General features: G+C 46.9%; 1 pseudogene; it reads left to right on the top strand.

The window, feature by feature from the left end:
- Window positions 1-27,646, top strand: part of LOC147107684 (tapasin-related protein-like) — a 37,013-nt pseudogene extending 9,367 nt beyond the window's left edge.
- The last annotated feature ends 259 nt before the right edge of the window (window positions 27,647-27,905 follow it).

The raw sequence follows: 27,905 nt of genomic DNA, 5'->3' as shown, positions 1-27,905 counted from the left end.
TGAAAGTGATCGGCACGTTTCAGCACTACACCCAGGCCCAGCTCCTTGGAAGTCGGAGACGCCTCCTCCCGCATCAGAGCACGGCGGGGAGAGAGAGGGAGCTGCTGGTACGGAGATTACATCCAGGTGCACGGAGGTGTGTGGAGAAGGAGTGAGCGCAAGAGCATGCTCCAAGATATGCCTCGTTGATGTATACCCTGCAGGATGTCGCCAGGAATCTGAAAAGATGTATGCCATACTAGATGAACAAAGCAATCGCTCTCTAGCAAGATCCGAGTTCTTCAACATCTTCAAGATCAAAGGAAGTCCGTCGCCTTACACGCTGAAGACGTGTGCTGGACTTTCAGAGACAGCCGGCAGGAGGGCCTGCGGTTACGTTGTTGAGTCAGTCGACGGGAAGATTAGTCTCCCCCTTCCTACACTCATCAAATGTAATCAAGTCCCCGACAACCGTTCCGAGATTCCCACTCCGAATGCAACTCGTCATCACCGTCATCTGAGACGCATTGCAGATGAGATCCCACCTTTTGACCCAGATACAAGCATACTTCTGTTGTTGGGAAGAGACATCCTGAGGGTACATAAGATAAGGGAGCAGATCAACGGTCCACATGACGCCCCTTTCGCCCAAAGGCTATGTTAAGTCTGTGGGTTGTATTGCAAATAATACACAGACTCCAAGATTAACAAATAAAACAGGTCTTTACTATTCAGAGGTTCGGGCGAATCTGCCCTAGTTAACGTATCACAACCCTTATATACTGGTGTGGTCACTATCGGTATTACAGTATACATGAGCCAACAAATAGTGCCACCCTAAAGTAGTGCTCTTAAAGGCGAACGGTTACATTCTATAGTTCCCTTAAAGGTAAACGGTTACATACACAACACTCCTCCCTTTTTAGCTTATTACTTACAGAATCCCCTTTAAACATACAATCTTCAACTTCATATAAACAGTTTACAGATATACTCTCGATGGAGTCAACATCATATAACAATTTACAGATATACTCTCGATGGAGTCAACGTCATATAACTTCATGTTTAACATAACATAATAACATATATAACTTCATGTCAAAACAGATCACAGATTCAGTCTCTGCGGAAAACAGTTCACATTGCTGAAGTGACTCATCCAATAGTCCTTCCATGGATTTAACAGTTTGAACTTCCGAACTGATTTGGCTCCGTTCGGAGGGACCACGTGTGTGATCTGGTAGAGGTGATAATGGTTCAGATGGGTCATCTTCTGTTTCGACTTTTCCTTTTCTGCTTCTTGGAGACTCTCTGGGCTCCACTGTCAGCTGCCAGCTGCCTGCGCAGTTCCTCCTTCTCTGCCTCCTGTTTCCGTCGTAGAGCCAGCTTCACCCGATGTTCCGTAGACTTTTGGTGCTCCTCCATGATTTCTGCACTTTGGGAGTCGAAGTTACAAGCTGGGCAGGACAGGACATCGCAATATTCGGTGTAGTCCACCAGGTCATGGTAATATTCGGTGTCGTCCTGATCTAGGCCAGCGAGAGGGTCGTCTATTTCCTCCATACCCAGCTGGACGTTAGCCAGCTCTTGTTCCAAATCCAGACATCTTTCCTGAAGAGACTTCTTCATGTGTACCTCTTCATCCAGCTTTTTCTGGGCTTTCAGCAAGTCGTTTACTAATGACCTCATTTGTGATTTTAATACTTCAACTTCCTTTGGAGATTGATTGATCGGACTATTCAATCCCTCTACCGGAGCAGCTGTTTCAGCGGTCTGTTGTTCTACATTGACGTGAGTCAGCGTACTTTTGGTATCCAAGGGTTGCTCTGCTGCCATCTTCTCAGTCTGTGTTGCAACCTCAGCTATTTCCATAACCCTTGAGAGCTCCAACCCCCTCTCCTCTTCCACCACTAATGTTTCATCTATGGATGGAATCTTTACCGATGAGGCAGCCTTGGCCTGGAGCTCATCAAACATTTCCTGCAGCCTTTGGACTTCTTGCTCATGTTCAACCTTTAGTTGTTCATATGCTTCTACTGAAACTAGCTTTTCGGGGGTTGCCGAGTTAATCCCCTCCAGAATTGTAGCCTGGGCCTGTCCATACTGTTCTTTCAACTTCTCACACTCTGCTTGTAAGGAGTCGTAAAGAAGGACTGGAATAAAATCCTGGCTTCCTGAAGATTCCTCTGCAATTGTTTTTTTTGCAATTTCCTGTTGGAGTTCAGCCAAGGCTGCTATGCTATCTGCCTCTCGAAGTCTCACTGCCATCAATTCTTCTTTATTCTTGCAGTCTATCTCAGCCATTTCCCGTTTACTCTCATTTAACTGAGTGAGTAGCCCCTTATTCTGGGCTGAGAGATATTGCACCTTCTCATGTAGACCATAGCACTCCTTCTCTGCTCGACATAGCTGATTTCTGCTGATTTGGTTCTGTATTTCAAGTTCCAACATCCTTTGCTTAGCTTCTTTCAGTTTCGCCTCAATAATCCCCTCTCGCAACATGTCCACATTATTCACATCAGGTAAAGAAGCGTTTCTCTTTTCCATGTCCAAGATTTGTTTCTGCATCTCCTTAAGAGCACACTGCGATTCAACTTCTCTTAACCTTGCCTGCACTAGCTCCGTCTCTAATTGCAGAACAAAATCCTCAGTGTAGTGTGGTTTGCCCTTCTGCTGTATCTCTAGATCATGCAAATATTCTAACTCCTGAACATCATAAGGGAGATGTGATCGGTAATTGATCACGATGGCTCTATGGTCGCTCTCTGCTTGAGCCAGTAGGTTCTGTTGTCTTTCCAGACTCTCCCATTCGGTGTCATAGAACTTTTTCATTGTTTTCATCTCTTGTACGAGGCGGTAACTTAATTGTTCTAATTGTTGTTGTACTTTGAAATAACGTTGAGTTCGAGCCCGGTGTTCCTCTGTAATGCATATGTCTGTAACTTGAACAGACTCAGAATTCTCTGTCTTTATGCACGCCATCGATTTTCCAACCTTAGTCCGTGAGTTCATGTTAACCTTGTTTTTCATACGTAAGCTGGACTTATTGTCTTCCGGCTCGGAGTCTGAGCTGCTTGTCTGCACTGAGTCCTCACTCGTCATTGCTTGTAGGTAGTGCCATTCCATGTCTATTTTCTTGATCCACTCCCGTCCTAGAAGTGGTGGTCCTCCCTCAGGTAGTACGTACAAATTCATTCTTGGGTGTACTTTACCCCTATCTCTCACCTTGACTCTTATTTTCTCCATGGGGTATACGTTATGCCCCGTGTATGTCTGTAATACGAACTTGGTATTTCTTAAGGGTATGTGAGAGAATAGCCGGTGGTAGTCCTTTTGGTTGATGACTGATACAGCTGATCCCGTGTCCAGCTCCATTCGTACTTGGACTCCAGCTATTTTTAGTGTGACCCAGATCGTCTGTAGATCAGTCACTTTACCCACATTGTGGATTCTCAGACTATCCAACTCCTGGCTGTTTGGGTCTGAGTCAGAATTTTGTTCGTCTGAACTCTTTTCAGCCACCTGATGCACCTTGTTGTACTTTTCTTGTGGTGGTGGCTTCCTTTGCTTGTTGGTCTTCTTTCCGGACCTGCATACCTTCGCGATGTGACCCAGTTTGCCACATTTCCTGCACTCTTGGTTCTTAAACCAGCACTGATTCTGGTCGTGCGTTGTCTTTCCACAACGGTAGCATTTGGAATTGCTTGCAGTAATTTGGTCCACCCCGAGTGCCGCCGCCTTTTGCTGCATTTCCGCCGTTCCTTTCACTGCGGCTTCGTGCGATGAAGCTATGAGGACAGCCCTGTCCAGTGTGAGGTCGTTTTCTTCCAGAAGTCGCTCCTGCGTTCCTTCTTTGGCCAAGCCGCAAACGAACTTGTCCCGCAGCGCCTCTGTCAAATTTCCTCCAAACTGGCAGTATTTCGCTAGCTTACGCAGTTCGACTAAGTATTCCGCATTGCTTTCATCTTGCCTCTGGGTTCTGGCGTAAAATTTAAATCGTTCAGCCAGCATCAACGGTGTGGGGTTCAAGTGATCCTTCAGCACTGCTACGATCTCTTCGAAGGTCTGGTCCACTGGTTTAACTGGTGCTATTAGATGTTTCAAAAGCCCGTATGTTTTTGCTCCCATCGAATTTAACAAAGTTATTGCCTTGTCGTCATCCTCAATTTCGTTGGCTACGCAATATATTTCTATGTGTTCCACATACGTGGCCCAGTCTTCTATTTCAGCATTAAAATCATTAATATTTCCTTGCTTAGGCATCTTCTTCTCTTTTCGAGAACAGTTCAAGTATTTCTTTACTTATTATTAATTTTCTTCTCTTCTTGAGAACACCACAAGTATTGCTTTACTTATTCTTATTTTTCCTCTCTTCTTGAGAACACCCCAGCCTTTCTGAAAATTCTAATTAATTTTCTAAGATGGCGGTTTCCCGCTTCTGTCTTCTTCCCCAGCGGTTTTCCCGCGAAAAATGGCGGCTTTCCCGCGCTTCTCGCTCTCCCCGCCCACTTCAATGGCGGTTTTCCCGCGCTTGACGGTCTTCACCTGACCCCCGACGCTGTCTTTCAGCCTGAGTGCGGCCCTTATCTCCGCCGCGATCGATGGCCCGCGCTGTTCACCGCGGCTCTCGCGCCTTCAGTGTCTGCCGACTCTGCCCTACCAGCCCGAGTGCGGCCCTTATCAGGGATTGCGATCGATGGCCCGGCTGCGCCCCTCACTTCAAAGCGGCCCGGCCCTTATCAGTGGATGTGATCGATGGCCCGCGCTGCGCCTCTCGCCCCTTATCGCTGGTGCGATCGCTGGCTCGCGAAGCGCCTCCCACTCGAAGCGGCTCTTGCTCGCTCCCTCTCGGGCTCTGGCTCACCCGCTCGCGCGGCTCTTGCTCGCTCCCTCTCGGGCTCTCGCTCAGCGGATTCAAACGCCTCTCCCCGACCTCCCGCAGTCCGGCCCTTTCCTCCCCGGCTGCGGCTGATTCTTCGCGGGTTATTTAGTTATTTATTTATTTATCGCCACCGCGCCTTGTGATCCCGGTCGCTGTCCGGCCTTTTTCACCCCCTCGACCGTGGTGGTCACTGCCCTTATCCTCCGGATATTTTCCACACTTTCCCCTACTCACAGTCGTTGCGGTCGCCGGTTGCTTTCTTTTGTTAGTTGATCGACGCACTCCGCACCGTGGTAAAAGGGTAGTTGTGCCTGTTGCTGATGAACTTTCGTTGCTAGTCTGCTTCCTGTCTGTTGCTGCAGCCTCGTGTGTTCTTCCAGCAGCACGACGAAGGCGGTTGCCTCACTTCGACGCTCCTTAGTAGCTTAGGAAGTACTGTTGCCGCAGGGTACGATCGTCCTCGTCGCCATTGTTAAGTCTGTGGGTTGTATTGCAAATAATACACAGACTCCAAGATTAACAAATAAAACAGGTCTTTACTATTCAGAGGTTCGGGCGAATCTGCCCTAGTTAACGTATCACAACCCTTATATACTGGTGTGGTCACTATCGGTATTACAGTATACATGAGCCAACAAATAGTGCCACCCTAAAGTAGTGCTCTTAAAGGCGAACGGTTACATTCTATAGTTCCCTTAAAGGTAAACGGTTACTTACACAACAGGCTAGACCTCGGCTGGGTCGTTGTTGGAGATGTGTGCCTCAAGGGCGCTCACAAGCCATCTCAGGTGAGCACACTCACGACTTCCATCTTGGAGAATGGTCGTACAAGCTACCGTACCCCATGCAGTAGTCAGATCCGAATGACAGAGAAGTTCAGTCATACGGCTCAGCCTCAGAAAACCCCAGCGCTGATCTCCGCAGACAGCACACAGATGATGCTCACTGGAGAGAACCCGGGTCAGTCAGTCTTCTGTCGCACCACCAACGACCACAAACTTGCTCCATCGATCGACGACATGAGGTTCCTCCAGATTATGGACAATGAGGTCTCTCGTGACAGCTCTAACAGCTGGGTTGCACCCTTACCCTTCCGGAACCCCAGACGATGGCTGCCGGACAACAGGGGTTATGCCTATAATCGTCTTAACTCGCTCCGTCGCACACTAGAGAAGAAGCCAGAAATGAAAGCACACTTCCTAGAATTTGTCAAGAAAATGCTTGTCAACGATCATGCAGAGATAGCTCCTCCACTCCAGGAAGGCCAAGAGTGTTGGTACCTCCCTTCCTTCGGAGTCTATCACCCCAAAAAGCCGGAACAGATCCGCGTGGTGTTTGACTCCAGTGCACCATATCAGGGCGTCTCTCTCAACGACGTACTCCTCACAGGGCCTGATCTTAACAACAGCCTCTTGGGAGTGCTCATGAGATTCAGGAAAGAGCCCGTCGCCATCACTGCCGATATCCAGCACATGTTTCATTGCTTCGTGGTGAGAGAAGACCACAGAGACTTCCTCCGCTTCCTGTGGTATCGGGACAATGACCCTAATAGAGACATTGTGGACTACAGAATGCGTGTCCATGTCTTTGGGAATAGCCCATCCCCTGCTGTCGCCATATACGGACTAAGGAGGGCTGCCAAGGAAGAAGACGACGACTTTGGCAGTGATGTGAGAGGGTTCATCGAACGAGAGTTCTATGTCGACGACGCACTGAAGTCATTCCCGACCGAAGCAGAGGCCATCAGTACCCTCGGACGAGCCCAGGAACTACTTGCACTATCCAACCTCAGGCTGCATAAGATAGCCTCTAACAGACCAGCAGTGATGGAGGCATTCCCCCCTGAAGATCGTGCTAAGGACGTCAAGGACCTGGACCTCTTCACTGATGACCTCCCTCTACAGCGTAGCCTAGGGGTGTCGTGGAACATAGCAACAGACACGTTCACGTTCCAAGTCCTAGACGCCAAGAAACCCTTCACACGTAGAAGAGTGCTCTCTACAGTCAACAGCCTATACGACCCTCTCGGCTTCTTAGCCCCTGTCACCATACAAGGCAGGCTGCTCCTCAGGGAACTCTCCACATGCGCCGAAGAGTGGGATTCACCTCTCCCTGAAGAGATGGAAGCAGAGTGGGACAGATGGAGAGACTCACTCCAAGACTTACAGGAGATCCGAATACCTCGCTGCTATTTGTCTTTCTCTCCCTTAAATGCCCAATTCAAAGAGCTTTGTGTCTTTGCAGACGCATCCGCTAAGGCCATTGCAAGTGTGGCTTATCTGAAGGTCACCACTCAAGAAGGACAAAGCAAAATCAGCTTCGTCTTTGATAGAGGCAAGTTGGCGCACCAGCCAGACCTCACCATACCCAGATTGGAACTGTACGTAGCAGAACGCAACCTACCCCCTCACAGCAGTCTAATGAAGCTGCATCCTATCATCGACACCGACGGACCGTCTTCGAGGTGGTTCTTCTTTTGTCGCCAGAGGACTCCAGTGACAAGTAGAGTTCGGATTATGTGGAGTCGTTAATGACCCCAGACGGGGAGTGTTCTGGACCGATGGACATTCTGAACATTTTATGTGTGTAGATAGCACCCTCTGGTGGTGGTTATTGTGTTAACAGTTTGTATGCTGGCAAGGTCATCTGACTTTTCTTCCTGTGTGAGGTCATTTGACCTTCTTACCTTTCTTCCTGTTGACCCCAGGAAGCAGTTTTACCAGGAAGAACCTGACTTAAGTAATGGAGAATTCCATGAGGGATTCAATCCAGTGTAATCTGACTTCATATGTTAGGCCAAACGCAATATCTGTGAGTATCTTTGCTATTATGCTAAGAACTAATGTTGTCAGAGTAATATTTTGATAATACTATGTTTGTAAAAGGTTAATATTTGATAGTCATAGAAGTTAGTTCAAATGTATGTTAGTTGTACAATTAGTCTATTCTACTGTTGTAAATATGTTTATATCTTGTGTAATATCGAATGTGTAGTACTCAGTTTATGAACAAAACATACTTTGTCTTTGTTTACAGTTTCACAAATTTGTTCAAGTAAAGCTTCAAACAGCGAAAAGGCTTCACGAAGAATTATTATGAATGAGTGTTTAACTTGCTGGATAGCTAGATAGGAGCACGTCTAGCGCGGCCAGTACAGTGAAAAGATAGCAATACGGCTAGCTGTGAAGAGCGGAGCAGGAGGAACCCAGAGTAAGCCTTAACCTCGTAGAGCACATCTACCTCACATCAACATGTCAGAAGATAATAGCGAAAATGCTTTGCAGCAAGTAGAAGACCTTAAACAGGCAGATGAAACTATAGAACGTGACAATCGGTCTATAAGCACCGGTTACTACAGGTCGCAAGTTGGCTCACGGTCATCGGGTGGTTCTAGAGTAAGCATAGCCCTCGCCAGAGCACGGGCTAAACTAGTAGCAGCTCAAGCCAGAGCTGCGCATACGGACAGTGAAATAGAAATAAAAGTAAGTCAGGCCCGTCTCCAAGCTGAACCCCAAGCAGAACAGGCCCGACTCCAAGCTGAACCGGCCCGACTCCAAGCTGAATTCCAAGCGGAACAGGCCCGACACCAAGTGGAACGCGAGGCTGAACAGGCCCGTCTCCAAGCCACATTGGAGGCTCTGCAGCAACAAAAAGAGATAGATGCTGCATTAGCCGAGACACAAGTATTCGAGGCAATTTTTGAGGGAGCTGATCCCGAGACAGCTTACAAACCTTTAATTCCCGTTCAGTGGCAGAGTCCACGACTGCGCACCATAGATTACGTGAGCGACCATGCCGACATACAGTTTACAGGAGAAAGGGATGGAGGCCCGCACATCTCTACAGACGCAAACACTTCGTATAACATGCCACAAGTTGCCAACCAAGGTCAAAGCAGACGGCATGCCTCAAGCCGCAGAGTCTCCCCCAGCAGAGCTGAAGACACAGAGCAAAGGAATAGGACGCCGAATAGAGAAAGTCGGAGGGAAATCCCCTCTCGGTCCCTTGAGACCCCCAACAGAGCCCCCAGCCAAGGCAACCCTGGCCCAGGTCCCAGCACCTACGACCTCGCCAAATACCTTGCACGCACCCAGCTGGTGACTTCGGGGTTAATCAAGTTTGATGACAGGCCAGAGAATTATCGGGCTTGGAAGTCCTGCTTCCACGATGCCATATCGGGCTTAGACCTGTCGGCAGGAGAAGAGCTCGGCCTCCTTATCAAGTGGCTCGGCCCAGAGTCCGCCGGACAGGCCTACAGGATAAAAGCGGCCAATGTGGGGCAGCTGCCAGAGGGGTTGAAGAAGGCTTGGGTGAGGCTGGAAGAAAGCTACGGCTCGCCCGAAGCCATTGAAAGGGCTCTCTTTGACAGGTTGGCGAACTTTCTGAGGTTGACGAGTAAGGAACCCCAGAAGCTCCGCGACCTTGGCAATCTGCTGTCGGAACTCGAAGCCGCAAAGCAGGACGGCTACCTACCCGGTCTATCGTACTTAGACACTTCCAGAGGGGTAAGTCCCATCATTGAGAAGCTTCCATTTAACCTGCAGGAGAAGTGGATAACGTTTGGATCAAAGTTCAAGCTAAAGCACAACGTGGCGTTCCCACCATTCTCTGCGTTCGTTAAATTCATCCATAAAGAAGCCAAAGCCAGGAACGACCCCAGCTTCAACTTCTTCTCCTCCCAACCAGCACTTGCCAGAAGAGACAAGTTCGACAGACATGGAAAGACACCAATATCTGTCCACAGAATGCAAGTGTCCTCAACTGAGCACACAAAGACTCAGAAGAAACCAGAGGATATGAGCAAACAATGCCCTATCCACAACATGCCCCATCCTTTAAAGAAGTGCAGAGGCTTCAGGGAGATGTCCCTGGAAGATCGGAAACAATATCTTAAAGAGAACTCTATATGTTTCAGGTGCTGCTCGTCCACGAGCCATCTCGCCAAGAACTGCAAGGTGGATGCAAAATGCACTGAATGTGAAAGTGATCGGCACGTTTCAGCACTACACCCAGGCCCAGCTCCTTGGAAGTCGGAGACGCCTCCTCCCGCATCAGAGCACGGCGGGGAGAGAGAGGGAGCTGCTGGTACGGAGATTACATCCAGGTGCATGGAGGTGTGTGGAGAAGGAGTGAGCGCAAGAGCATGCTCCAAGATATGCCTCGTTGATGTGTACCCTGCAGGATGTCGCCAGGAATCTGAAAAGATGTATGCCATACTAGATGAACAAAGCAATCGCTCTCTAGCAAGATCCGAGTTCTTCAACATCTTCAAGATCAAAGGAAGTCCGTCGCCTTACACGCTGAAGACGTGTGCTGGACTTTCAGAGACAGCCGGCAGGAGGGCCTGCGGTTACGTTGTTGAGTCAGTCGACGGGAAGATTAGTCTCCCCCTTCCTACACTCATCAAATGTAATCAAGTCCCCGACAACCGTTCCGAGATTCCCACTCCGAATGCAACTCGTCATCACCGTCATCTGAGACGCATTGCAGACGAGATCCCACCTTTTGACCCAGATACAAGCATACTTCTGTTGTTGGGAAGAGACATCCTGAGGGTACATAAGATAAGGGAGCAGATCAATGGTCCACATGACGCCCCTTTCGCCCAAAGGCTATGTTAAGTCTGTGGGTTGTATTGCAAATAATACACAGACTCCAAGGTTAACAAATAAAACAGGTCTTTACTATTCAGAGGTTCGGGCGAATCTGCCCTAGTTAACGTATCACAACCCTTATATACTGGTGTGGTCACTATCGGTATTACAGTATACATGAGCCAACAAATAGTGCCACCCTAAAGTAGTGCTCTTAAAGGCGAACGGTTACATTCTATAGTTCCCTTAAAGGTAAACGGTTACATACACAACACTCCTCCCTTTTTAGCTTATTACTTACAGAATCCCCTTTAAACATACAATCTTCAACTTCATATAAACAGTTTACAGATATACTCTCGATGGAGTCAACATCATATAACAATTTACAGATATACTCTCGATGGAGTCAACGTCATATAACTTCATGTTTAACATAACATAATAACATATATAACTTCATGTCAAAACAGATCACAGATTCAGTCTCTGCGGAAAACAGTTCACATTGCTGAAGTGACTCATCCAATAGTCCTTCCATGGATTTAACAGTTTGAACTTCCGAACTGATTTGGCTCCGTTCGGAGGGACCACGTGTGTGATCTGGTAGAGGTGATAATGGTTCAGATGGGTCATCTTCTGTTTCGACTTTTCCTTTTCTGCTTCTTGGAGACTCTCTGGGCTCCACTGTCAGCTGCCAGCTGCCTGCGCAGTTCCTCCTTCTCTGCCTCCTGTTTCCGTCGTAGAGCCAGCTTCACCCGATGTTCCGTAGACTTTTGGTGCTCCTCCATGATTTCTGCACTTTGGGAGTCGAAGTTACAAGCTGGGCAGGACAGGACATCGCAATATTCGGTGTAGTCCACCAGGTCATGGTAATATTCGGTGTCGTCCTGATCTAGGCCAGCGAGAGGGTCGTCTATTTCCTCCATACCCAGCTGGACGTTAGCCAGCTCTTGTTCCAAATCCAGACATCTTTCCTGAAGAGACTTCTTCATGTGTACCTCTTCATCCAGCTTTTTCTGGGCTTTCAGCAAGTCGTTTACTAATGACCTCATTTGTGATTTTAATACTTCAACTTCCTTTGGAGATTGAGTGATCGGACTATTCAATCCCTCTACCGGAGCAGCTGTTTCAGCGGTCTGTTGTTCTACATTGACGTGAGTCAGCGTACTTTTGGTATCCAAGGGTTGCTCTGCTGCCATCTTCTCAGTCTGTGTTGCAACCTCAGCTATTTCCATAACCCTTGAGAGCTCCAACCCCCTCTCCTCTTCCACCACTAATGTTTCATCTATGGATGGAATCTTTACCGATGAGGCAGCCTTGGCCTGGAGCTCATCAAACATTTCCTGCAGCCTTTGGACTTCTTGCTCATGTTCAACCTTTAGTTGTTCATATGCTTCTACTGAAACTAGCTTTTCGGGGGTTGCCGAGTTAATCCCCTCCAGAATTGTAGCCTGGGCCTGTCCATACTGTTCTTTCAACTTCTCACACTCTGCTTGTAAGGAGTCGTAAAGAAGGACTGGAATAAAATCCTGGCTTCCTGAAGATTCCTCTGCAATTGTTTTTTTTGCAATTTCCTGTTGGAGTTCAGCCAAGGCTGCTATGCTATCTGCCTCTCGAAGTCTCACTGCCATCAATTCTTCTTTATTCTTGCAGTCTATCTCAGCCATTTCCCGTTTACTCTCATTTAACTGAGTGAGTAGCCCCTTATTCTGGGCTGAGAGATATTGCACCTTCTCATGTAGACCATAGCACTCCTTCTCTGCTCGACATAGCTGATTTCTGCTGATTTGGTTCTGTATTTCAAGTTCCAACATCCTTTGCTTAGCTTCTTTCAGTTTCGCCTCAATAATCCCCTCTCGCAACATGTCCACATTATTCACATCAGGTAAAGAAGCGTTTCTCTTTTCCATGTCCAAGATTTGTTTCTGCATCTCCTTAAGAGCACACTGCGATTCAACTTCTCTTAACCTTGCCTGCACTAGCTCCGTCTCTAATTGCAGAACAAAATCCTCAGTGTAGTGTGGTTTGCCCTTCTGCTGTATCTCTAGATCATGCAAATATTCTAACTCCTGAACATCATAAGGGAGATGTGATCGGTAATTGGTCACGATGGCTCTATGGTCGCTCTCTGCTTGAGCCAGTAGGTTCTGTTGTCTTTCCAGACTCTCCCATTCGGTGTCATAGAACTTTTTCATTGTTTTCATCTCTTGTACGAGGCGGTAACTTAATTGTTCTAATTGTTGTTGTACTTTGAAATAACGTTGAGTTCGAGCCCGGTGTTCCTCTGTAATGCATATGTCTGTAACTTGAACAGACTCAGAATTCTCTGTCTTTATGCACGCCATCGATTTTCCAACCTTAGTCCGTGAGTTCATGTTAACCTTGTTTTTCATACGTAAGCTGGACTTATCGTCTTCCGGCTCGGAGTCTGAGCTGCTTGTCTGCACTGAGTCCTCACTCGTCATTGCTTGTAGGTAGTGCCATTCCATGTCTATTTTCTTGATCCACTCCCGTCCTAGAAGTGGTGGTCCTCCCTCAGGTAGTACGTACAAATTCATTCTTGGGTGTACTTTACCCCTATCTCTCACCTTGACTCTTATTTTCCCCATGGGGTATACGTTATGCCCCGTGTATGTCTGTAATACGAACTTGGTATTTCTTAAGGGTATGTGAGAGAATAGCCGGTGGTAGTCCTTTTGGTTGATGACTGATACAGCTGATCCCGTGTCCAGCTCCATTCGTACTTGGACTCCAGCTATTTTTAGTGTGACCCAGATCGTCTGTAGATCAGTCACTTTACCCACATTGTGGATTCTCAGACTATCCAACTCCTGGCTGTTTGGGTCTGAGTCAGAATTTTGTTCATCTGAACTCTTTTCAGCCACCTGATGCACCTTGTTGTACTTTTCTTGTGGTGGTGGCTTCCTTTGCTTGTTGGTCTTCTTTCCGGACCTGCATACCTTCGCGATGTGACCCAGTTTGCCACATTTCCTGCACTCTTGGTTCTTAAACCAGCACTGATTCTGGTCGTGCGTTGTCTTTCCACAACGGTAGCATTTGGAATTGCTTGCAGTAATTTGGTCCACCCCGAGTGCCGCCGCCTTTTGCTGCATTTCCACCGTTCCTTTCGCTGCGGCTTCGTGCGATGAAGCTATGAGGACAGCCCTGTCCAGTGTGAGGTCGTTTTCTTCCAGAAGTCGCTCCTGCGTTCCTTCTTTGGCCAAGCCGCATACGAACTTGTCCCGCAGCGCCTCTGTCAAATTTCCTCCAAACTGGCAGTATTTCGCTAGCTTACGCAGTTCGACTAAGTATTCCGCATTGCTTTCATCTTGCCTCTGGGTTCTGGCGTAAAATTTAAATCGTTCAGCCAGCATCAACGGTGTGGGGTTCAAGTGATCCTTCAGCACTGCTACGATCTCTTCGAAGGTCTGGTCCACTGGTTTAACTGGTGCTATTAGATGTTTCAAAAGCCCGTATGTTTTTGCTCCCATCGAATTTAACAAAGTTATTGCCTTGTCGTCATCCTCAATTTCGTTGGCTACGCAATATATTTCTATGTGTTCCACATACGTGGCCCAGTCTTCTATTTCAGCATTAAAATCATTAATATTTCCTCGCTTAGGCATCTACTTCTCTTTTCGAGAACAGTACAAGTATTTCTTTACTTATTATTAATTTTCTTCTCTTCTTGAGAACACCACAAGTATTGCTTTACTTATTCTTATTTTTCCTCTCTTCTTGAGAACACCCCAGCCTTTCTGAAAATTCTAATTAATTTTCTAAGATGGCGGTTTCCCGCTTCTGTCTTCTTCCCCAGCGGTTTTCCCGCGAAAAATGGCGGCTTTCCCGCGCTTCTCGCTCTCCCCGCCCACTTCAATGGCGGTTTTCCCGCGCTTGACGGTCTTCACCTGACCCCCGACGCTGTCTTTCAGCCTGAGTGCGGCCCTTATCTCCGCCGCGATCGATGGCCCGCGCTGTTCACCGCGGCTCTCGCGCCTTCAGTGTCTGCCGACTCTGCCCTACCAGCCCGAGTGCGGCCCTTATCAGGGATTGCGATTGATGGCCCGGCTGCGCCCCTCACTTCAAAGCGGCCCGGCCCTTATCAGTGGATGTGATCGATGGCCCGCGCTGCGCCTCTCGCCCCTTATCGCTGGTGCGATCGCTGGCTCGCGAAGCGCCTCCCACTCGAAGCGGCTCTTGCTCGCTCCCTCTCGGGCTCTGGCTCACCCGCTCGCGCGGCTCTTGCTCGCTCCCTCTCGGGCTCTCGCTCAGCGGATTCAAACGCCTCTCCCCGACCTCCCGCAGTCCGGCCCTTTCCTCCCCGGCTGCGGCTGATTCTTCGTGGGTTATTTAGTTATTTATTTATTTATCGCCACCGCGCCTTGTGATCCCGGTCGCTGTCCGGCCTTTTTCACCCCCTCGACCGTGGTGGTCACTGCCCTTATCCTCCGGATATTTTCCACACTTTCCCCTACTCACAGTCGTTGCGGTCGCCGGTTGCTTTCTTTTGTTAGTTGATCGACGCACTCCGCACCGTGGTAAAAGGGTAGTTGTGCCTGTTGCTGATGAACTTTCGTTGCTAGTCTGCTTCCTGTCTGTTGCTGCAGCCTCGTGTGTTCTTCCAGCAGCACGACGAAGGCGGTTGCCTCACTTCGACGCTCCTTAGTAGCTTAGGAAGTACTGTTGCCGCAGGGTACGATCGTCCTCGTCGCCATTGTTAAGTCTGTGGGTTGTATTGCAAATAATACACAGACTCCAAGATTAACAAATAAAACAGGTCTTTACTATTCAGAGGTTCGGGCGAATCTGCCCTAGTTAACGTATCACAACCCTTATATACTGGTGTGGTCACTATCGGTATTACAGTATACATGAGCCAACAAATAGTGCCACCCTAAAGTAGTGCTCTTAAAGGCGAACGGTTACATTCTATAGTTCCCTTAAAGGTAAACGGTTACTTACACAACAGGCTAGACCTCGGCTGGGTCGTTGTTGGAGATGTGTGCCTCAAGGGCGCTCACAAGCCATCTCAGGTGAGCACACTCACGACTTCCATCTTGGAGAATGGTCGTACAAGCTACCGTACCCCATGCAGTAGTCAGATCCGAGTGACAGAGAAGTTCAGTCATACGGCTCAGCCTCAGAAAACCCCAGCGCTGATCTCCGCAGACAGCACACAGATGATGCTCACTGGAGAGAACCCGGGTCAGTCAGTCTTCTGTCGCACCACCAACGACCACAAACTTGCTCCATCGATCGACGACATGAGGTTCCTCCAGATTATGGACAATGAGGTCTCTCGTGACAGCTCTAACAGCTGGGTTGCACCCTTACCCTTCCGGAACCCCAGACGATGGCTGCCGGACAACAGGGGTTATGCCTATAATCGTCTTAACTCGCTCCGTCGCACACTAGAGAAGAAGCCAGAAATGAAAGCACACTTCCTAGAATTTGTCAAGAAAATGCTTGTCAACGATCATGCAGAGATAGCTCCTCCACTCCAGGAAGGCCAAGTGTGTTGGTACCTCCCTTCCTTCGGAGTCTATCACCCCAAAAAGCCGGAACAGATCCGCGTGGTGTTTGACTCCAGTGCACCATATCAGGGCGTCTCTCTCAACGACGTACTCCTCACAGGGCCTGATCTTAACAACAGCCTCTTGGGAGTGCTCATGAGATTCAGGAAAGAGCCCGTCGCCATCACTGCCGATATCCAGCACATGTTTCATTGCTTCGTGGTGAGAGAAGACCACAGAGACTTCCTCCGCTTCCTGTGGTATCGGGACAATGACCCTAATAGAGACATTGTGGACTACAGAATGCGTGTCCATGTCTTTGGGAATAGCCCATCCCCTGCTGTCGCCATATACGGACTAAGGAGGGCTGCCAAGGAAGAAGACGACGACATTGGCAGTGATGTGAGAGGGTTCATCGAACGAGAGTTCTATGTCGACGACGCACTGAAGTCATTCCCGACCGAAGCAGAGGCCATCAGTACCCTCGGACGAGCCCAGGAACTACTTGCACTATCCAACCTCAGGCTGCATAAGATAGCCTCTAACAGACCAGCAGTGATGGAGGCATTCCCCCCTGAAGATCGTGCTAAGGACGTCAAGGACCTGGACCTCTTCACTGATGACCTCCCTCTACAGCGTAGCCTAGGGGTGTCGTGGAACATAGCAACAGACACGTTCACGTTCCAAGTCCTAGACGCCAAGAAACCCTTCACACGTAGAAGAGTGCTCTCTACAGTCAACAGCCTATACGACCCTCTCGGCTTCTTAGCCCCTGTCACCATACAAGGCAGGCTGCTCCTCAGGGAACTCTCCACATGCGCCGAAGAGTGGGATTCACCTCTCCCTGAAGAGATGGAAGCAGAGTGGGACAGATGGAGAGACTCACTCCAAGACTTACAGGAGATCCGAATACCTCGCTGCTATTTGTCTTTCTCTCCCTTAAATGCCCAATTCAAAGAGCTTTGTGTCTTTGCAGACGCATCCGCTAAGGCCATTGCAAGTGTGGCTTATCTGAAGGTCACCACTCAAGAAGGACAAAGCAAAATCAGCTTCGTCTTTGATAGAGGCAAGTTGGCGCACCAGCCAGACCTCACCATACCCAGATTGGAACTGTACGTAGCAGAACGCAACCTACCCCCTCACAGCAGTCTAATGAAGCTGCATCCTATCATCGACACCGACGGACCGTCTTCGAGGTGGTTCTTCTTTTGTCGCCAGAGGACTCCAGTGACAAGTAGAGTTCGGACTATGTGGAGTCGTTAATGACCCCAGACGGGGAGTGTTCTGGACCGATGGACATTCTGAACATTTTATGTGTGTAGATAGCACCCTCTGGTGGCGGTTATTGTGTTAACAGTTTGTATGCTGGCAAGGTCATCTGACTTTTCTTCCTGTGTGAGGTCATTTGACCTTCTTACCTTTCTTCCTGTTGACCCCAGGAAGCAGTTTTACCAGGAAGAACCTGACTTAAGTAATGGAGAATTCCATGAGGGATTCAATCCAGTGTAATCTGACTTCATATGTTAGGCCAAACGCAATATCTGTGAGTATCTTTGCTATTATGCTAAGAACTAATGTTGTCAGAGTAATATTTTGATAATACTATGTTTGTAAAAGGTTAATATTTGATAGTCATAGAAGTTAGTTCAAATGTTAGTTAGTTGTACAATTAGTCTATTCTACTGTTGTAAATATGTTTATATCTTGTGTAATATCGAATGTGTAGTACTCAGTTTATGAACAAAACATACTTTGTCTTTGTTTACAGTTTCACAAATTTGTTCAAGTAAAGCTTCAAACAGCAAAATGGCTGCACGAGGAATTATTATGAATGAGTGTTTAACTTGCTAGATAGGAGCACGTCTAGCATGGCCAGTACAATCACTAAGGAGATGGTACTCGGTAAGATAATGGGACTTAAGGTGGATAAATCCCCTGGACCTGATGGCTTACATCCTAGGGTCTTGAGAGCAGTAGCGGTAGGGATTGTGGATGCATTGGTGGTAATTTTCCAAAACTCCCTGGATTCAGGAAAGGTCCCAGCAGATTGGAAAATTGCTAATATAATGCCCTTATTTAAAAAGGGAGGTAGACAAAAGGCTGGAAACTATAGACCAGTTAGCCTAACATCTGTGGTTGGTAAAATGTTGGAGTCCATTATTAAGGAAGCAGTAACAGGACATTTGGATAAGCATAATTTAATCAGACAGAGTCAGCATGGTTTTATGAAGGGGAAGTCATGTTTGACAAATTTGCTCGAATTCTTTGAGGACGTAACAAACCGGGTGGATAAAGGGGAACCAGTGGATGTGGTGTATTTGGACTTCCAAAAGGCATTTGACAAGGTGCCACACAAAGGATTACTGCACAAGATAAAAAATCACGGGATTGGGGGTAATATACTGGCATGGGTGGAAGATTGGCTATCTAACAGAAAACAGAGAGTGGGGATAAATGGTTCATTCTCGGGTTGGCAATCAGTAACTAGTGGTGTTCCGCAGGGGTCAGTGCTGGGACCCCAACTCTTTACAATCTATATTAACGATTTGGAGGAGGGGACCAAGTGCAACGTATCCAAGTTTGCCAACGATACAAAGATGGGAGGGAAAGCAGTGAGTGAAGAAGACATAAAAAACCTGCAAAAGGACATAGACAGGCTAAGTGAGTGGGCAGAGATTTGGCAGATGGAATATAATGTTGGAAAGTGTGAGGTTATGCACTTTGGCAGAAAAAAATCAAAGAGCAAGTTATTATCTAAATGGAAATAAAGTGCTACAGTACAAAGGGATCTGGGGGTCCTGGTGCATGAAACACAGACGGTTAGTATGCAGGTACAGCAGATGATCAGGAAGGCCAATGGAATCTTGGCTTTTATTGCAAGGGGGATGGAGTATAAAAGCAGGGAAGTCTTACTTCAGTTATACAGGGTACTGGTGAGGCCACGCCTGGAATACTGCGTACAGTTTTCGTTTCCATACTTAAGAAAAGATATACTTGCTCTCGAGGCAGTTCAGAGAAGGTTCACTCGGTTGATTCCGGAGATGAGGGGGTTGACTTATGAGGAAAGGTTGAGTAGGTTGGGCCTCTACTCATTGGAATTCAGAAGAATGAGAGGCGATCTTATCGAAAAATATAAGATTGTGAGGGGGCTTGATCGGGTGGATGCGGGGAGGATGTTTCCACTGATGGGTGAGACTAGAACTAGGGGACATAATCTTAGAATAAGGGGCTGCCATTTCAAAACTGAGATGAGGAGAAACTTCTTTACTCAGAGGGTAGTAAATCTATGGAATTTGCTACCTCAGAGAGCTGTGGAAGCTGCGACATTAAATAAATTTAAAACGGAGATAGACAGTTTCCTAGCTGATAAGGGAATTAGGGGTTATGGGGAGCGGGCAGGGAAGTGGACATGAGTCTAGGTTCGGATCAGCCATGATCCTACTGAATGGTGGAGCAGGCCCGAGGGGCCATATGACCTACTCCTGCTCCTACTTCTTATGTTCTTAATGGGTATTTTTTCCAATGGATAATAAAGTAAAATATATAATTTTCAAATATTAATGACGCTTGTTACATTTTCTTCACCAAGCTTCTCCAGAGGTGGAAGTTGAATTTCTTCCCCCGCCTGAAAATGGCTGCTGCGTACAACTGGTTTGTAGAGCAGAGAACTTCTATCCTGAGAACATTCAACTGAGCTGGAGTAAAGAAGGGAAGGAAGGCTCAGCATGGATTTACTCTGCAATAACTATTACGTCAAATATAAGCAATTCCAGATCAAGTTATCTTAACCTCTCTGACTGGAAGGAGGGGGATGTGTATTCATGTCATGTGAATCATTCATCATTGCAATCCCCTCTCATTAGAATAATAACCATACCATTTGATGGGCAGCGTGAAGGTATTTCAGTTTTACAGTTTTCTTCCCCTTCACTTTAAAATCACTCTCTCCTTTTAATCAGAAAGTGAAATAGTCTGGGTAGTATTCTTCCAACTCTTTATCTGTGTTTACAGAAAATAGCAGATTCCATAAGTGGACTGATGTCCCCTGTGTGTTAAAACCTACTGTCTTGGAGGCCGTGACATGAATACCACAGAAATAACAAAGGGCTTTTTACTAAAATATTGACACTGGATGAGCTGCCCACCATGCACTCCTACTCCCTCTGATTGCTCTGGCTAAAACTATAAGTAACATTTATTTTTATGAATGAAGTTTATGCACAAGCATAAGAAATTAGTAAGAAACTAAGGTGGGAATTTGAACACCTGCTGCCCGCCGGGCTGTTAGCATGGAGTGGGTGAAATCTCCATTCCATGACTCGGGCGGACACCTCATACATTTATGCAAATTGAGGTCCAATTACAGTAAGAGGACCCCAACGCCATCTTAACCAGGAAGTCAGTGGGACGCCCGTGGCAGCTGCCCCGAGAGCAAGGACCTGGTCTCCAGGGCAAAGAGCTTTTCCAGGCCCCACAAGTGAAGTGTTGGCCTCTCCTTCCCCGGACTCTCGCTTTTCGCAAACCACTGACCACATTTTACCCTCCGCATGCACCTGCATTTACCCTGGGCCCGGTCCTGTCCCATTCCCCACCAGTTCCTGCCAACTTGTGGACAGCATTTCATCAACTGTCAATTGTACTGATCCTCATAACCCTCGGCCCTGTTCCCAACCAAATATTCATCCAGTATTTTGTTATACAGCAATTAATTTTTTATTACAGGCCGAGTGTATATTTGGGCGGTGCTTGCTTTTCTGTGCCTAATCCTAGTAACTGTGGTTGGCTATTTACTGTTGAAGCATTCAAGAAAAGGTAAGATCCAGATCTTTATAGCCTTTGCTTGCAAATCATCAAAGTTGTGGTCTGTGGATGCCTTTAATTGATCATGTGAAAATGGAGTCAGTATCACTGTTTGCACTACCTTTCTGACTTGATCCAGGTTCCAGTAGGTGAATCCATGTGTGGGCTGAATGGAGCTGATGCACTTACACTGCTGGCTTTCAGTATACGTGTTTTACATGCCTAACTGATAGCTGGGTGTAGTGGATTAGAAGGCTGTCTTTTCATGTCTTAAACCAATATTCTCAACCCAGTTCCAACTGGATATGGTCCCATCATACAAAACTGCCCTTTGGCACTAAACTGGTAATCTCATTGAGAGAGTAGACAAGGATGGCTGGTGTGGGAATTGGAAAAAGTCACTATGGGGCAGTCGGAGTAGCACTGTGAGATTGGGTTAAGGAACATTGATAAAGCAGAGTGTAGCCTGATTTATTCTTCATAACCCATGATATAATATAACATAGGAGTGCTTCAGACTGATACTGGGTTCACCTTGATGAGCATAAAATTCATAAATTATTTTTATTAAACTGTTAGCTTGATATTGAGTATAAGACTGAGTACATCTGACTGATGCATGTGCACATACACACACAGTATGTGTTGAGTCTGTGTTTTCCAAATGTAGTTATGCTGAATAACTGGACACAGACAACAGAATACTTAAACAGGTCTTTAGTAATTGAGGGTCAGGGATGAACTGAAATAAAAACTGCTCCACAGGGTTTATATACCGGTGTGGTCACCACCGGTACTACAATATACAGGAGCCATCAGAAAGTAGTTCATCACCTTAAGGTAGTCTCTTAAGGTGGTACAGGTTACATACACTACAATTCCTCCCCTTTTAGCTTAACAGTGTACACCCCAATTTAAACATAACATGGATAACATATATACAACTTTCATACAAAACTGTTCAAAGATTCAGTCTCTGAGGAGGCCTCCTGATCCGGGCCGGATAACGCCTTTCAGGGGTCTCTGGTTCTCGTTGCTGGGGTGACTCATCCATTTGATCTCTTATGGATTGAACATCATCATGTACGTTCGAGTCTGAGGTAGATGCTACAGGCTCAATAACTTCTTCAACTGGTGTCTCTGCCGTAGACATGGGGTCGACCCTTGTTCTCGATTCCACAAGTTGGTCAGCATGACGTTGTATTACGTTCTCACCAACGTCTACCGTGTACATCAAGGGTCCTTGTCTGGCACGAATTGATAATTGCCATTTATCATTCCTATAGTCCCTGGCCAACACTGGTTGTCCTATTTCGAAACTCCGAGTGCCGTTGTTATTTACGTGCTGGAATTGTTTGTTTTCGACTTCCCTACGCACATTGGGTTTTAACAAATCCAATCGGGACCGCAACCTCCTGTTATAGAACATTATGGCAGGGCTTTGATTTGTCACTGCATGCGTGGCGTTCCGATATGCCATCAGGAAATTGTCCACCTTGTGTTGTAGTGGAATATGGTCTTCGCTCATGGCCTTTATCGCCTTTTTGAACGTTTGTACAAATCTCTCGGCCAACCCATTTGTAGCCGGATGATATGGGGCAGATGTATAGTGTTTCACCCCATTCTTCTTCATGAATTTCTGGAATTCTTCTGACACGAACTGTGGTCCGTTGTCTGAACATATTTGTTCCGGCAGCCCATCACTTGCAAATATGGTTCTTGAACTGCGATCGTCTTTTCAGAGGTAGTGGTCGACATCTTAATCACTTCTGGCCATTTAGAATGTGCGTCTACCGCTATCAAAAACATGGAATCCATGAATGGACCTGCAAAGTCGATATGCACACATTGCCATGGGTTTGAAGGCCATTCCCACGGATGCAGCGGTGCAATTGGAGGTGCATTTTGAACTTTTTGGCACCCTGAGCAGCTTTTAGTCAGATCCTCTATTTGTTTGTCGATACCTGGCCACCACACATAAGCCCTAGCAAGGCTTTTCATCTTGACTCCCCCCAGATGACCTTCATGTAGTTCCTTCAGAACTCTCTCCCTTAATTTAGGAGGAATAATCACCCTTGTTCCATACATCAATGTTCCTTGACAGACGGACAGCTGCTCTCGTCTGGCTGAGAATGCCGGTAACAGTGGTTCGCCATGTGTTGGCCATCCCTTCACTGTCAAATTGTAGACCCGAGACAGTGTCAGGTCGTTTCTGGTCTCTCTCTCAATACTCGCATTGGTGACTGGTAAGCATTCGATGATGGTCGAGTGAAATATCTCGACAGGGTCAACTGCCGGTGCCTCTTCCGCTGTAGGTAGTGGCAGGCGCGACAGCCCATCAGCATTACCATGTTGCTTTGTACCTTTGAATTCGATATCATATTGATGTGCCCCTAGGAAAAGGGACCATCTCTGAAGCCTCTGCGCCGTCATAACCGGAACACCCTTCTTAGGGTTAAAGATGGAAACCAACGGCTGGTGATCTGTCAGCAGCGTAAACCTTTGGCCTTGCAGGTAATGGTTAAATTTCTTAACTCCCCACACGAGGCTGAGAGCCTCCCTATCTATCTGAGCATAGTTGCGCTCAGCGGAGGTCAATGATCTGGATGCGAACGCGACTGGCCTTTCCAAGCCATTTGGCAACTTATGCGAGAGCACTGCCCCGATACCATATGGAGAAGCATCACAAGCTAAACGAATAGGCAGCATTGGGTTAAAGTGAGCCAACACTTCCTTAGAGGTGATCAGTGCCTTGCTTTTTTGAAAAGCCCGCTTACAGTCCTCGCTCTACTTCCATGGTACTCCCATTTGCAAAAGAGTGTTCAGCGGGTGTAACACCGTGGATAAATTTGGAAGAAACTTGTGGTAATAGTTAATCAACCCAAGGAACGACCTCAACTGGGATACATTTTCCGGAGCGGGAGCTTTCACAACAGCTTCGATCTTGTCAGGTGACTTATGAAGCCCCTCCTGGTCAATGACGTGACCGCAGTACGAGATTCGCTTCTGAAAGAACTCACATTTCTGGCGATTAACTCTGAGTCCATATTCTTTCAATCTGGTGAGCACCTGCTCCAAATTCGCGAGGTGTTCCTTATCATCATCTCCTGTAATCAGAATGTCGTCCAGGTAGCATTGTGTGCCTGGAATTCCCTTTAATACCTGCTCCATGGCCCTTTGCCAAATTGCTGGAGCTGATGCCACTCCAAAAACCAGTCTATTATACCGATATAAGCCCTTATGTGTGTTGATCGTGAGATACTGGCGTGGCGCTTCATCAACTTCCATTTGTAAGTATGCCTGCACCAGGTCTATCTTGGTGTAGTGTTTCCCACCAGACAGCGAAACGAAGATATCCTCAATCCGCGGAAGCGGATATTGCACCGTGTGAAGAACCGGATTAACAGTGATCTTGAAATCGCCACAGATGCGAACCTTCCCAGGTTCCCCCGGCTTGTTGCCCAACGAACGCTTCATGACGGGAACAATGGGCGTGGCCCATTCGCTCCAGTCCACCTTTGACAGTACTCCTGAACATTCTAGCCCTTCCAGCTCTGCTTCCACAGCAGGTCGTATCGCATAAGGTACCGGTCTGGCTTTGAAAAATTTTGGGTTTGCATGTTCTTCAACCTTGATGTTTGCCGTAATTCCTTTCAGTGTTCCCAGTCCCTGTTGGAACACCTCCTTAGCATCGTCCAATATTTTGGACAGTCGTTTAGGTTTGACATCGTCCTCTTTGCAGGAATCTACAGTTAGTGCTTGTAAGGAATGCCAGTCCATATTTATTCTCCGGATCCATTCCTGTCCCAGTAGTGGTGGACCTCCCTCAGGTAACACATACAAGTCCATTCCCTGACTTTCTTTACCATTGTAGACCACCTTTACCTTTATCTTTCCGATGGGGTATACTCTTTGCCCCGTGTATGTTTTCAATACAATCTCCGTATCCCTCAGGGGAATGTGTGAGAATAACCTTTTGTACTCTTGCTTATTCATGACCGTCAATGCCGATCCAGTGTCCAATTCCATCTTCACTTGGACTCCTGCTATCCGAAGCATGACCCAGATAGTTTGGTGGTCTGCTGTGTTACCCACATTATGTATTTTTAGACAACCCAGTTCCTTACTGCTGGAGTCTGAATCCACCTTTTGTTCATCCGAACTGTTCTCTGTCACCTTGTGTACTTCCTTGTACTTCTCCTGCGGCGACTTTTTGTTGCTGGTCTTCTTTCCTGACCGGCATACTTTCGCTATGTGACCAAGTCTGCCACATTTCCTGCATTCTTTATCTTTGAACCAGCACTGGTTCTGATCATGCGTTGTCCTTCCGCAACGATAAAACTTTGCTGCACCCAATGCCATTTCATTGGTGCTGAATTCCGATGGCCTTTGCTGCATTTCCGCAGTGCCTCGTGCTGCTGCCTCGTGCGATGCTGCAATGCTGAAAGCTTTGTCCAGTGTAAGATCCTTTTCCTCTAGCAGTCGCTTCTGGGTTCCTTCCTTTAGTAGCCCACACATGAACTTATCTCTCAGAGCGTCTGCTAGTCCTGTACCGAACTGACAGTACTTTGATAACTTGCGCAGTTCGATTAAGAATTCAGCGTTGCTTTCCTCCTTAAGCTGAATTATTTTGTAAAATTTAAATCGTTCCGCTATCAGCAGCGGCGTGGGGTTTAAATGCTCTTGCAGGATAGTAACAATCTCAGCTAAACTCTTTCCTACCGGTTTATCTGGTGTTACAAGGTGCCTTAATAACCCGTACGTCTTCGCACCCATCGAGTTTAATATGGTTAGTGCTTTCTTATCCGCCGGTACCTCATTCGCTGTACAGTAAACTTCAACGCGTTCCACATAAGTGGCCCAATCTTCTACATCGCTATCAAAAGCAGTGATGTTACCCGTTTTTGGCATCTTGTTGAGTTTCCTTAATTTTATTTATTTTTCCAAAATGGCGGCTTCCCGCGCTTGGCGGCTTTTCCCGCGCTTATCTTCTTACCCCGCCAACTAAAATGGCGATTACCACGCTGTTGCCGTTCTCGCCTCCCAGCGGTCCTTATTTCCCCCGACGCTGCTGCTCTTGTTCCCCGCCGCTCCCGCGGTCCTCGTGGACATTAACGCTTTTCTGGCTGCTGCGCTTCTCTGCCCGATTGCAGTCCGGCCCTTTTCACCGGCTGCGGTCGTGTTCTCCGCCCTTTTCTTTGGTTTCCCTCCCCTTCTCCCACTGACAACTCGGCCGACTTTCTCTCCGTGTCGCTAGATCGGGCTTACCCGCCGCTGTCGTAGAAGGGATGATCACTGCCTGTTGCTGATGGTGGACTTCGTGGCCAGCAAATCCAAACCGGGTTCTCGATGCCTCCCATGCGATGCGGTGCTCAGCAGGATGATGAGGGCGGATGCCCCTTTTCGACGCCCATTCTGAGGACGAAGCTTCCTTGGATGCAAAACTGCCGCTAGGTACGATCAGACTCGTCGCCACTGTTGAGTCTGTGTTTTCCAAATGTAGTTATGCTGAATAACTGGACACAGACAACAGAATACTTAAACAGGTCTTTAGTAATTGAGGGTCAGGGCTGAACTGAAATACAAACTGCTCCACAGGGTTTATATACCGGTGTGGTCACCACCGGTACTACAATATACAGGAGCCATCAGAAAGTAGTTCATCACCTTAAGGTAGTCTCTTAAGGTGGTACAGGTTACATACACTACAGTATGCAAGTGAAAATTGATATTTTTTGCTAATTTTTGGTCAGCAAAATAGAGAAATATACCAAACCGAACGAATCCACTTGTAAATTCAACAACCATTTGCATTCGACTGTCTCCAAATATGTCCTGGCAACCTAACCCAGAGTTGCATTGACTTTATACAAAGCCACATTCAGAGTGAAAAATTGAATTTATATTGACATTGAATTTACCCTGGCTTTTAGCTTACACTGTTAGTTGGATATATTCCTCATTCTACCTGTGAATTGCTATATCAGTAGGGTACCATGTGGTCAGTTCTGTAATTCACCACAGTCCTGCTGGATGCAGAACATAGAGCTCTATGAAACCTCATCCTGTATCCACACGTTATTAAGCAACACTTATCAATCAATCATGCATCATAGAATATTAATTTATGACTATTCTTACATTATAGTCCTCTGTACTGTGAAACAGATACTTGTATCGCTCTTCTTCAAGTAAATGTTTTAAATATTAGTTCCTAGGATGCCAGCAATGCTGGCAAGGCCAGCATTTATTGTCCATCCCTAGTTGCCCTTGAGAAGGTGGTGGTGAGCCACCTTCTTGAACCGCTGTAGTCTGTGTGGTGAAGTTACTCCCACAGCGCTGTTGGCGAGGGAGTTCCTGGATTTTGACCCAGTGACGATGAAGGAATGGCGATATATTAACTGACATTCAGCTACTAATTTAAAACTGAGTTTGCAAAACTGTTCTCAGTAGTTTTCAAGTGACTGAAACTGAAAGACAGTCTTGCTAGCAATGACAGAACGAGAGTTTCGCTAGCAGAAGACAAACTGCATGCACTGGTGCAAAATGATAAAATCCACTTTCCGTGTGAGTTTGCCATGGGATTTTACACCACTGCACTATCCATTCAGAGGATTGATACTGATTCCTCTGTGATTGTGTGTTCTTTAGGTGTATGTATATCACAGAATGAATTAAATGACACAAATAGCTTTTTTAGACAATTTTTCTTTCATTTTAGCAGATTCTGAAGCCAATCCAATCTATGTTAATTTTGTCGCTGGATCAAGAGAAGTGGCTGCCTCAATATATGTCAGAATTCTAATCAAAATTCAGCTTCTAATTATAGTTTTATTGGACACATTCCATTGGTTGTGAAGGGGTTAAAATGAACCCTCTCAGAATTCAGACAGCCGAGGTAACCACTAATTAAGTGGTGCCAGCAGAATTAAAATCAGAGCAAAGGAGTGGGATCATGTGAAGATGAACAAGAGCTAAAATGAACCAGGTGGCGATAAGAAGTCTCATACTAACAACTTTCTTATGTGAAAAAAACAAAGATAAGACAGTACAGACTGAAAGTGCTACTTTCTTATGTGAAAAAGCAGAACTAAACAAAGGACAGTGTGTAGGGAAGCTTTGCAAAACAAA

The sequence above is a fragment of the Somniosus microcephalus genome, chromosome 14 (assembly GCF_052327205.1).
Source record: "Somniosus microcephalus isolate GS21.2 chromosome 14, FLI_Smic_1.0, whole genome shotgun sequence".
NCBI classification, from domain to species: Eukaryota; Metazoa; Chordata; class Chondrichthyes; order Squaliformes; family Somniosidae; genus Somniosus; species Somniosus microcephalus.
This window is presented reverse-complemented; position numbering and strand designations above follow the sequence as displayed.